General features: G+C 49.3%; 1 long non-coding RNA gene across 1 annotated transcript; it reads right to left on the reverse strand.

Moving 5' to 3' along the window:
• Positions 1–5,318: 5,318 nt before the first annotated feature.
• On the reverse strand, positions 5,319–8,140 carry LOC131502736 (uncharacterized). Its single transcript, XR_009257148.1, has 2 exons — positions 8,034–8,140; positions 5,319–7,875 (listed from the first exon to the last, which is right to left on the reverse strand). It is a non-coding gene; the product is annotated as an uncharacterized LOC131502736 (long non-coding RNA).
• Positions 8,141–12,825: the final 4,685 nt, after the last annotated feature.

Below are 12,825 nucleotides of genomic sequence, written 5' to 3' on the forward strand. Positions count from 1 at the left end.
TGCTTGTCAGCAATTGTAACGTCCGTACCCAGAAAGCTTCAATCCTAAGTCTTCTGCTCCCACCAGCGCCTGGTAACTATTACGGATACTCGGGCAGCAGAGATGAACTTACCCAAAGCTTGTGATGTCTTCCAGGAGTTCTGGGGCAAATCTGGGTGTGTCTTCCTAGGTGACCAGTCCAGGAGTTTCTTGGAGGTTTGGCAACCTTTTTTCCAGTCTCCTATTTACCACATAATCAATTAAAAGAGCAGCACTTGGGGCGCCTAGGTGGCTCATTTAGTTAAGCTTCTGACTTTGGCTGAGGTCATGATCTCAGGTTTGTGTGTTTGAGTCCTGCATGGGGCTTTAGGGCTCTGTGCTGACAGCTCAGAGCCTGGAGACTGCTTCGGAATCCTTTTCTCCCTCTCTCTGCTCCTCCCCTGCTGGCGCTCTCTCTCTCAAAAATAAATAAACATTTTTTTAAAAGCACTTGAGATTGGCTCAATACTTTAATCTTTCAAAAACAAAACTTTTCTCATTACGTGGGGATGAGGGGAGGACAATCTACACTGAAGTAACCCTGTGGCCCTCAAACTGGTGGCTCTCAAAAGGGCTGACAGCTGTGGATGTACAGGCATCCCAGGGAGGGAGCTGGAGAACAGGGCATCCTGTTTGTGGTGATGAGAGAGGAGAATGCTAGATAGTCACACCAGCAAGGGGAGCAGGGTCTCCAGAAGTCCAGGGCACAGGGGAGGTCCGAGGACAGCGGGATGCCCGGGTTGGGAAGAACTACACTAAAGACGGAGATGACCGGGGTGGCCGGTTTGTCTCCTGGAGGCTGACAGGACTACAGCAACTGTGCCACGGGAAGAACGTGTACGCAGGCCGGAGTGGACAGAACAATGACCAGGGAATCCGGACTCGGTCGCCCAAGGGACAGTCGGAGCTCCCGGGAATCGACGAATAGCACCCGCATAACAGGTGTTCGGGGCTTTGGACCAGTATGGAAGGAGTCCTCAGTACTCAACACACAGACTGCTGGACACCTCACTCAGCCACCACAAGCCTGCTCAAACCCTACAAATGGAAGGAACCCCTGAGACCGGCCTTTCCCTTACCGGACTCCGGAATTTCCGGAGGCGGGACTTCCTGCTTCTGTTGCCTTAATTCCGGGGCGGAACCACGGAAAGCTATTGTGCCAAAGACGCTTAGGCCTAGCCACATCGACCGTGCTACAGCTTTCTCTGCCCCTCAGCTGCATTCCTCCTCGTTCCCTAGGCTCCGATCTGCAGGGCTCTTTACAGTCGAACAACGGAAAAGATCGATTTTCCTTCGCCATGTGTGTCACTCTGTTTCTCTAACCAGTAGGTGGCAGTGTTGCACGTTGTACGCGTTAGTACTGCCTCCACCCCCGCCCTTCGAGTTTGAAAAAACGCGGAATGATTTCCTTTGGGGGGGGGGGGGGGGAAGGCCTTTCCTTTACGCATGCGCGCGTTTGGCTACCCTTGCTAAAATTGCTTCCTTGTAGGTGTTAGGGACCCACAGAAAATGCGCAGCACTGGGATATCTTTTTACCTTTCAAGTTGCCTTTCTTAAATTGCTGCCTAGGTTCCTCGCCAACTTGGATCTGCGACTCTAAGTCGTCTGGCTTTTGCCTCACCACCCCCCCCCCCGCCCCCTCCTCCCACGTAGTGATTACAGGGACCCAGGGGAAGCGGTACTGGGGGGTTTTATTTAAAGGGTACAAAAATATAGGTCGGGTGATGAAAACTCTGAAGATGGATGATACTGGCGATATCAAAGTTACACAACAGCGTGAACTTCCTGGTGGAAACGATCGATGTTCATTTAAACATGCTTAACATGGTAAATTTTGTGACGGATATTTTGCCACCACAAAAGCGAGAAAAAACATCTTTCAGGTGAAGGTGATAATCATAGACTTAGGTCTAAATAAGTAGTTGCACAAATGGGTGGAAATGAAATGCAGATTTCAAATAAGCCGTGAAAGAACCTGTAGATAACTACTGAAAAGGTACATTACCCCTTGCTTGATCTTGCTTGATCTGGGTCGGCCTGCATTCCCTCCTCATTGTCTCATCCCCTGTAGGTACCTTTTGTCTCAGTCACTGTGCTGCACTGGGCTGGAAGCAGTGCTCCTCTGTATCCACATGCGCACATGTCTGTCGGTGCACAGGACACTTGGAACAAGCGCATTTATTGGAGTCAGGACCCGGTGTCTGGGGGCGGCCTCAGACAATACATCCTATGGTTTCCTTTCTACTTCTTTTTCTGGTTTGGGTTTTTTTTTCTTCAGATTGATGAAGCTTCAGTTACCCTGGTTTTGTTTTTGGTTTTGGTTTTTGTTAATCATCTCAATGTCTGATCACAGAAAGAGAGGGGGATGGAGACAAGTGCTTTCTCATCTGACCGGACCTTCAGAGGGGCTGATGCCTGAGGTTGAGCAGAAGAATGTTGCCAAGACAAAAGAATCCTTCACTCCCTTCCAGCATACAGGCCCTTTTCCCTCCCTCTCCCAGCCTGCTAGATCTCCTGTGAGAATGGAAATGTGCTTGGGCTAGATGGGAAGGGATAGATGTACAGTAGAGGATTCAAAGAGAGAGGTGTAAACTTGGGATGCCCTCAGAAGGGACTGGGGGAGGAACCACAGCCCCAAAGAAACCATCCTAGAAAGCACTGAGGTCTCAGGAGGCTATGAAAGCAGAGTGGCTCCAATGTGTTTTTATGATTTTCTCCAGCTCTACAGGAGGCTACACCATTTTCTGAGGACAAGCTCTACCGCTCAGGCCCTGGACAACAGGGCCTGTGTTGTTAAAGGAAAATGGAACCTGGCATTGCTCGTGGAGAGAACAATACCAGAGTCGAGTCGGACCTGCTCAGCTCAGTGACAGCTCTCATGAGTTACTCCGCTCTGTGTGTCTGTCTGGTCTGCTCTTCCTTCTGTGCCCCACTGTTGGGATCCATTTATGGACGTGAAACGTTGTCCTAGTTAAGTGAGAGGAAAAGGCAAGGATGCCCCATTCTCCCCTAACATGGACTGATTGGAGGGTGGACAGACAGGACCTGTTGGGATGGTGAGCTGGGATCACATATTCACTAGTGCTTCTTGGACCACAAGGGCACTGTGGTTAATTTATTCTCTCTGGCTGATGTGATCTTTATCGTGACTGTCCTCTCTTAGGACTGCATAGAAAAGGAACAAAAAGCACACAGATTTCATTGCTCAGCTGGTAAGCGTGTTCGATATCAATCATGTGACTGGTCTAGTTGAGGATGCTCACTCTCTCAGATTTCCACCAAGCCTCCCTACTTGCCTCCAAGGTGGGGAAGGTGTATTGTGGTTTACAAGTCTCCTGGGTGATGTTGGAAGGGGGGTTTTTGAAATTCTTAAGTTGCTCACAGTGTTCTGGGTGGTTTCTAGGGAAGGAGGATTCTTGTCTCCCTGGTCCACCTGGTGAAGTTACCTGCACCATCTGTGCATTTCACTAGTGAAACTTACATGTCCCTGTCTTCCTTTTGATGGGCACAGGATGCCCCCTGGCTCACTTAGCCTCAGCTCACCTGTACCGGCATCTGTAGACCTCTCGGATTCTTGGTCTCAACCTCCATCACCACCCTTGACAGGGCCTTTGCTTCACAGCCTCAGCTGCAGGGTCTAGTCCTTTGCCTATTTAGACCTCCTTCATGGACCCTTTCATGTGGTCTCAGTCACTTTCCACATTTCCTCTACTGGGAATGCAGCCCCTGAGGTGAGACAGCACAGCGGGAGCCAGGATCAGCTCCAGTAAGCTAAGTTCCTAAACTTCAGCCATCCCTCTGCCCAAAGAGACTGCTGGGTCAGCCTGCAAAGTGAACTCCTCTGAGTCCCAAACACAAATAGGTGCAAAATCCTTTCCTCCACTTGTCTGATACATCTCGCTTGTCCCCTCCCAATCAGGGGAGTCTGACCTGAGAGCCTTACCTCCATCTGCCACCTCTTTGTGTCACGTACTCCTCCAATACTGGGAGACAACATTCATCTTTGCTTGACCTTCATGCTGACAAGACTCCCATAGTATATCCAGATCCCAAAGGGAAAGCTTTAGGATTTGCTTTTTATTATTATTATTATTATTAAGCAAAAAGAGACTGGCTAGCTGAGAAAGAAACATAAAAGAGAGAGGATTACCAGTCAGTCATGAACCCTTGTGCCATTGTCAGTAGGGACGATCTATAAAAGTAAACTCAGAGTTCAAAGACAGACACCATGTTTTAAAAGGGTCCTAGGAGATGCTTGTCAGCAATTGTAACATCAGTACCCAGAGAGCTTCAATCCTAAGTCCTCTGCTCCCACCAGCACCTGGATACTCGGCAGCAGAGATGAACTTACCCAAAGCTTGTGATGTTTTCCAGGAGTTCTGGGGCAAATCTGGGTGTGTCTTCCTAGGTGACTAGTCCAGGAGTATTTGGAGGTTTGGCAACCTTTTTTCCAGTCTCCTATTTACCACATAATGAATTAAAACAGCAGCACGGAGACTGGCTCCATAGTTTAATCGTTCAAAGTAACTACTTTTCTCATTACCGGGGGAAGCACAGTCTACATGACTGGAAAACAGAATTAAAGAACAACTGCCCTAAAGGTAAAATCCCCAAAATGAAAGTGTTTGCTTGAGAACTTCCCATTCTGGGCACAATGCCTTTAGTGGCCTTCCTGCTGGAGTTACAATACAGGTTCCTGGCTCGGTCCTAACCAGGACAGTTTCTCCCTAGCTAGTTCCATGGGTGTGGGTCCCATACAGACAGTACACGTGGGAACACTCTGGCCTCCAGCAGCTCTTCTCAGGCTCCTGATTCTCCCACAGGCAGTCACTCACAATGCGAAGCAATGATTTATCAAACATCTTGAGAACTCCTGGTGCCAGCTTTGTTCTGAAAATAGTTTCATTCACCTTACGGGCACATGCCCTGACTGTCCTAAGTGCAGATGGAGAAACCAAGTCACAGGGACACTGAGGAATGCGCCTGCTGCTATGCAGCCTGAGAGTTCACTAGATGAAGTCTTGAGAGCACTGCTGCCCACCCTAGGTGTCCTTATGATGGGCCAACCTCTTCTCTTTCTTTCTCTCATTCATCATGGGTATCTCATTTTAAGCAGCAAGTGAAGTAATTTAACGACTGAGAAGAAAGTTTTTTTGTGTGTCATTAGTACAAACATCTCAAAACCTGCAGGAGTTACCATGGGGCACACGTGTTCCTGTGGGTTTAAAGGGAGATTATCCAGGAACCCTCCCCCACCCCAGTGATACCCTTTCAGTAACCCACAACAAAGCAACAACAGGTGTCAGGTGACCTTTTATTTGGCATTCCATAACATTAATGAGAGCCTCTCTTAATAGGTGTGTGGTGCTCTTGTACAAGCTGGTCACGTAGCACTTATCTGGGGAGTGAGAGAATACCAACCAACCAACCAACCAAGGAATAAGCAAATTAGTGGGCTAAGTGTTAGGAAGAAAATAACCCAGGTCCTAGGCCAGGAACAACCTACTTTACACAAGGGGGTCAGGGAGAGCCTCTCTGAGGAGGCAATAATGGAGCAGAAACCAGAAGGTTAGAAGGAACCCACCATGTAAGGATCCAGGGAGAGACTCTCCCAGGCAGAGACAACTGTGATCACCAATGTCCTAAGGAGGGAAGAAGCGTGTGCAAGGAACAGGAGTAGGCCAGAGTTACTGCCGTGAAGACAAGAGATGAGCAGATTATTTGGATACGAAAACAGTAGCAGTAGATGAGCACAGAACGGGATGGATACAGGATGTTTTCAGAAGATCGAATCCAGAGGACGTGGTGCTGGGTTGCAGTGGAGACCAAAGGAACACGTCACATGAAGAGGCGTGCTTGGGACATGTTAAGTGTCTGCTCCCTTCTGGTCATCCAGCAAAGACACAGACAAATGTGGATCTCAGGGGACAGGTTGATGCATGAGGTACGAACGTGGGAGGTCCCATCGTGTCCATGCTCTGTGCTGGCACCAAGGATGAAACAACCCACAGAGAGAGTGTAGATGGGAAGGGCCCTGTTAAAAGCCCTGTGGAATAGGGAGTTAGCAATAAACACTAACAAGGAGCACAGTGGCCACTGGGGTTGGGAGAACATCACCCAAAGAGTAAATTTTCAAAGAGGCCAAAATACAAATTAGAAGAAAGGGAGGGAGGGACATTTTCAAGAACCAGGCAATTGTTAAGTGTACCAGAGCTATCTGACAGGTACAGTAGGTTGAGGAGAGGACATCATCAAAGGGATTCACTGGTGCCCTTGACAGCTGTTTTCATCTGGGGGGGCAGGCTGATAGAAGCTGGACTGGAGAAGTTAGCAAAAAAAAAAAAATGGTTACAGAACAAGGGAAGACTTGCTGTTTACAGCAAGCGAAATGTGGCAGTGTCTCAGAAAGATATGGGATAAGGGATGGCTTTACGTTTTACTGCTTCTTGTATCATAGATAACAGAATGATGGAGAAAAAAATAAATGGATAGGTGATAATTGGAATCATTGCAAAGTCCTACTCCTCCTCCAGAAGATGGGCATGGGATCCAGGTGAAGGGCCTGGCCTCAGGTAGGATAAGGTCCCTTATTCCACAGGGATAGCAGAGATACAGGTGCAGATCAGGTGTTGCTGTGAAGTGGTGAGAGTTCCTGTCTGATAACTGCTCTTTTTTCTTTTCTTCTTCTTCTTCTTCTTCTTCTTCTTCTTCTTCTTCTTCTTCTTCTTCTTCTTCTTCTTCTTAATGTATTACCATTGAACTTCTTGAGAAGCGTGGGTCATGGAGCACTAGAAGGTTACTGCAGATAGAGAAAAGATACAGGTCAGGAGGTTGCAGGATTTCGTCTTTATTAGGGTGTACCAGGAGAGGAGAGAGGAAGGAGCAAAGACCTGTTTTGCGCGGGACAATTTATAGCCCCTTAAGCTGGCCTAGTAGGATGTGACATGACCTAAGTGGCCACAGAACCGGGGGCTCCCTAAAGGGCTTAATGCCTAGGCTGTAGACGCAGTAGAGGGAGGGGGCTGGAGAACAGGCCTTTTGGGGGTGATGAGAGAGAGGAATGCTAGACAGCGACTCCAGGGAGGGGAGCGGGGTTCCTGATGTCCGGGGTCCAAGGCAGGTCCATGGGCAGCTGGATATTCGTGTTGGGGAGAACAACCCTGAGGACGGAGAGGACCGGGCGTGGCCGGTTTGTCTTCTAGGGCCTTGATAGACCTGCAGGCAGCAGGGGAGGGAAGGCTGAGAGGAGGATAGCAACTGTGCCTTGGGACCAGCGTTCACAGGCTAGAGTGGGCAGAACAATGACCAGGGGATTCGGACACGCGTCGCCCAAAGGACGGTCTGAGAGTCCGGGGATCGAGGAATAGCAGCCGGATAACAGGGGTTTGGGGCCTTGGACGAGTATGGAAACCGTCTTCAGAACTGGGCACACAGACTGGCAAGGACCTCACTCCTTGCCACAGTCGCCGGAACCAGGCTCAGAACCTCACAACTGGAACGCATCCCGAAGCCCTGACTTTTCCTCTACCGGGCGCCGGAACTTCCGGACGCGGGCCTTCCTGCTTCTGTTGGCTTAGTTCCGGGGCAGGACCATAGAAGGCTATTGTGCCAAAGACCGTTCGGCCGGGCCAGTTCGATTGTACCACAGCCTTCGCTCCCCCTCAGCAGCATTCCTCTTTGCCACCTCAGCTATGATCTGCAGGGCTCTTTACAGGCGAACAGAGGAAACGATGGATTTTCCTTTGTGATGCGTGTCGTTCCGTTTCTCTGGCCAGTAGGTGGCAGTGTTGCGCACTGTACCAGCTCGGACCACCTCTTCCCCCGCCTTCCGAGTTTGAAAAAACTCAGAGCTGCCGTCTTTTAAAAACAACAACAACAACAACAACAACAACAACAACAACAACAGGACCTTCTTTTTACGCATGCGCGCTTTTGGCTGCCCTGGCTGGAAATAGGTTTTTTCTACGTGTTAGGGACCCAATAAAACACGCAGCCCTGGGATAAAATCTTTCTACCTTTCAACTTGCCTTTCTTGAACTGCTGCCTAGGTTCTTCACCAACTTGGATGTCTGCGTCTCTAAGTCGCCTGCTTTTTGGCTTTTCCCCACACGTAGTGATTACCAGGCGCGGAGGCGAAGCGGTACTGGGGGGGGGGGGGGTTCTTAATTAAAGAGTACAAAGATACAGGTCGGATGATGAAAATTTTGGAAATGGATGATACTGGCGATAGTTGCACAACAGTGTGAACTTCCTGATGGAACCAATCGATGTTCATTTAAACATGCTTAACATGGTACATTTTATGTGATCGGTTTTAGTACCAAAAAAGGGAGAAAACACAGGTGACATAGGATAGAGTTTGTCCTAAATAAGTAGTTACACAAATAGGTGGAAATGAAATGCAGATTTCAAATAAGCCGTGAAAGAACCGGTAGATAACTACTGAAAAGGTACATTGCCCCTCTTGCCTTGCTTGATCTGGGTTGGCCTGCATTCCCTCCTCATTGTCTCATCAGGTCTCCCCCTTGGTACCTATTGCCTCAGTCAGTGTGCTGCTCTGGGCTGGAAGCAGTGCTCCTCTGTATCTACGTGTGCGTGTGTAACAAGCACATTTATTGACAGTCAGGACCCTTTCTCTATGGGTGGCCTCCCATAATACATCCTGTGGTTTAGTTTCTACTCCCTTTTGTGGCTTGGGTTTTTTTCCTCTTGAGTCAGATGGGTGAAGCTTCAGGTACCCTGGTAACCATTTTTCTCTTTTTACATCATCTCAACGTCTCATCACAAAAAGACAAGGAGAGGGAGACAAGTGCTTTCCCATCTATCCTGGACCTTCAGGCAAGCTGATGCCTGAGACTGAGTGACCCAGTGAGGAGCTGCAGAAGAATGTTGCCATGACAACAGAATGGCTCACCCCCTTCCAGCACACAGCCCTTTCTCCCTCCCTCTCACTGCCTGATAGATCTCACTTCAGAATGGGAATGTGCTTTGGCTAGGACTGAAGGGATAGGTGTATCGTAGAGGATGGAAGGAGAGAGGTATGATCCTGAGATGCCTTCAGAAGGAACTGGGGGAGGAACCACAACCCCCCAAAAAACCATCCTGCACAACAATGAGGTCGCAGAAGGCTACGGAGGCAATGAAAGCAGAGTAGCTCTAATGTGTTTGTGATTTTCTCCAGCCCTAAAGGATGCTACAGCATTTTATGCATGGCTCAGGCCCTGGGAAAAGGGGCCTGTGTTGTTAGAGGAGAATGGAGCCTGGCATCACTCGTGGAGGGCATGACAGACTTGAGAAGGACCTGCTCACCTCAGTGACAGCTCTCATGAGTTACTCCGCTGTGTCTGTCTGGTCTGCTCTTCCTTCTGTGCTCTGCTTTGGGGGGTCCATTTATGGGACATGAAACGTTGTCCTAGTTAAAGGAGAGGATAAGGCAAGGATGCCCCATCCTCCTCTAACATGGACTGATTGGAGGGTGGACAGAGCAGGGGCCTGTGGGGATGGTGAGCTGGGATCACAGATTCACCGGTGCTCCTCAGACCACAAGGGCACGGTGGGTAATTGATTCTCTCTGGCTGATGTGATCTTCATGATTATTCACTCTCAGGACTACACAGAAAAGGAGCAAAAACCCCACTGAATTCATTGATGATCTGCCAAGCATCGTTGATATCAATCATGTGACTGGTCTAGCTGAGGAAGTGCTCTGTCTCTCAGATTTCCACCACACCTTCCTTCTTGCCTCCAAGTGGGGAAGGTGTATGTGTGCTTTACAAGTCTCCCCGGGTAGTGCTGGAATGGGGTGTATGAAATCCTTATGTTGCTCACAGTCTCCTGGGTGGTTTCTGAGGGAAGGAGGACTCTTGTGTCCCTGGTCCACCTGGTGAAGTGACCTACACCACCTTGCATGTGGCTGGTGAAACCAGCTTTTTCCTCTCTCTCCTCTTGGCCAGTACCTGCTGCTTCCTGGCTGACCCAGCCTCAGCTCACCTGTGTTGGCATGTGGAGACCTCTTGGATTCTTGGTCTCAACGTCCATCACTTCTGTGGGAAGGGCTGTTGCTCCACAGCCTCGGCTGCAGGGTCACCTAGTCTGCTGCATGCTGCTGATGATCCCCATCATTCACCCCTGATGGGGAGTCACTCACTTTCCACATTTCCTTATCCAGGGATGCAGCCTCTGGGGTGTCACAGCACAGCAGGAGCCAAGATCAGCTCCAGTAAGCTAAGTTCCTAAACTTCAGCCATCCCTCTGCCCAAAGAGACTGCTGGGTCAGCCTGCAAAGTGAACTCCTCTGAGTCCCAAACGCAAATAGGTGCAAAATCCTTTCCTCCACTTGTCTGATACATCTCGCTTGTCCCCTCCCAATCAGGGGAGTCTGACCTGAGAGCCTTACCTCCATCTGCCACCTCTTTGTGTCACGTACTCCTCCAATACTGGGAGACAACATTCATCTTTGCTTGACCTTCATGCTGACAAGACTCCCATAGTATATCCAGATCCCAAAGGGAAAGCTTTAGGATTTGCTTTTTTTTTTTTTTTTATTAAGCAAAAAGAGATTGGCTAGCTGAGAAAGAAACATAAAAGAGAAGATTACCAATCATGAACCCTTGTGCCTCGTCAGCAGGGATGATCCATAAAAATAAACTCAGAGTTCGAAGACAGACACTATGTTTTAAACATAGTGTTTAAACAATTGTTTAAACAATTGCTTGTCAGCAATTGTAACGTCCGTACCCAGAAAGCTTCAATCCTAAGTCTTCTGCTCCCACCAGCGCCTGGTAACTATTACGGATACTCGGGCAGCAGAGATGAACTTACCCAAAGCTTGTGATGTCTTCCAGGAGTTCTGGGGCAAATCTGGGTGTGTCTTCCTAGGTGACCAGTCCAGGAGTTTCTTGGAGGTTTGGCAACCTTTTTTCCAGTCTCCTATTTACCACATAATCAATTAAAAGAGCAGCACTTGGGGCGCCTAGGTGGCTCATTTAGTTAAGCTTCTGACTTTGGCTGAGGTCATGATCTCAGGTTTGTGTGTTTGAGTCCTGCATGGGGCTTTAGGGCTCTGTGCTGACAGCTCAGAGCCTGGAGACTGCTTCGGAATCCTTTTCTCCCTCTCTCTGCTCCTCCCCTGCTGGCGCTCTCTCTCTCAAAAATAAATAAACATTTTTTTAAAAGCACTTGAGATTGGCTCAATACTTTAATCTTTCAAAAACAAAACTTTTCTCATTACGTGGGGATGAGGGGAGGACAATCTACACTGAAGTAACCCTGTGGCCCTCAAACTGGTGGCTCTCAAAAGGGCTGACAGCTGTGGATGTACAGGCATCCCAGGGAGGGAGCTGGAGAACAGGGCATCCTGTTTGTGGTGATGAGAGAGGAGAATGCTAGATAGTCACACCAGCAAGGGGAGCAGGGTCTCCAGAAGTCCAGGGCACAGGGGAGGTCCGAGGACAGCGGGATGCCCGGGTTGGGAAGAACTACACTAAAGACGGAGATGACCGGGGTGGCCGGTTTGTCTCCTGGAGGCTGACAGGACTACAGCAACTGTGCCACGGGAAGAACGTGTACGCAGGCCGGAGTGGACAGAACAATGACCAGGGAATCCGGACTCGGTCGCCCAAGGGACAGTCGGAGCTCCCGGGAATCGACGAATAGCACCCGCATAACAGGTGTTCGGGGCTTTGGACCAGTATGGAAGGAGTCCTCAGTACTCAACACACAGACTGCTGGACACCTCACTCAGCCACCACAAGCCTGCTCAAACCCTACAAATGGAAGGAACCCCTGAGACCGGCCTTTCCCTTACCGGACTCCGGAATTTCCGGAGGCGGGACTTCCTGCTTCTGTTGCCTTAATTCCGGGGCGGAACCACGGAAAGCTATTGTGCCAAAGACGCTTAGGCCTAGCCACATCGACCGTGCTACAGCTTTCTCTGCCCCTCAGCTGCATTCCTCCTCGTTCCCTAGGCTCCGATCTGCAGGGCTCTTTACAGTCGAACAACGGAAAAGATCGATTTTCCTTCGCCATGTGTGTCACTCTGTTTCTCTAACCAGTAGGTGGCAGTGTTGCACGTTGTACGCGTTAGTACTGCCTCCACCCCCGCCCTTCGAGTTTGAAAAAACGCGGAATGATTTCCTTTGGGGGGGGGGGGGGAAGGCCTTTCCTTTACGCATGCGCGCGTTTGGCTACCCTTGCTAAAATTGCTTCCTTGTAGGTGTTAGGGACCCACAGAAAATGCGCAGCACTGGGATATCTTTTTACCTTTCAAGTTGCCTTTCTTAAATTGCTGCCTAGGTTCCTCGCCAACTTGGATCTGCGACTCTAAGTCGTCTGGCTTTTGCCTCACCACCCCCCCCCCCGCCCCCTCCTCCCACGTAGTGATTACAGGGACCCAGGGGAAGCGGTACTGGGGGGTTTTATTTAAAGGGTACAAAAATATAGGTCGGGTGATGAAAACTCTGAAGATGGATGATACTGGCGATATCAAAGTTACACAACAGCGTGAACTTCCTGGTGGAAACGATCGATGTTCATTTAAACATGCTTAACATGGTAAATTTTGTGACGGATATTTTGCCACCACAAAAGCGAGAAAAAACATCTTTCAGGTGAAGGTGATAATCATAGACTTAGGTCTAAATAAGTAGTTGCACAAATGGGTGGAAATGAAATGCAGATTTCAAATAAGCCGTGAAAGAACCTGTAGATAACTACTGAAAAGGTACATTACCCCTTGCTTGATCTTGCTTGATCTGGGTCGGCCTGCATTCCCTCCTCATTGTCTCATCCCCTGTAGGTACCTTTTGT

Source organism: Neofelis nebulosa, chromosome X (assembly GCF_028018385.1).
Source record: "Neofelis nebulosa isolate mNeoNeb1 chromosome X, mNeoNeb1.pri, whole genome shotgun sequence".
Classification (NCBI taxonomy): Eukaryota; Metazoa; Chordata; class Mammalia; order Carnivora; family Felidae; genus Neofelis; species Neofelis nebulosa.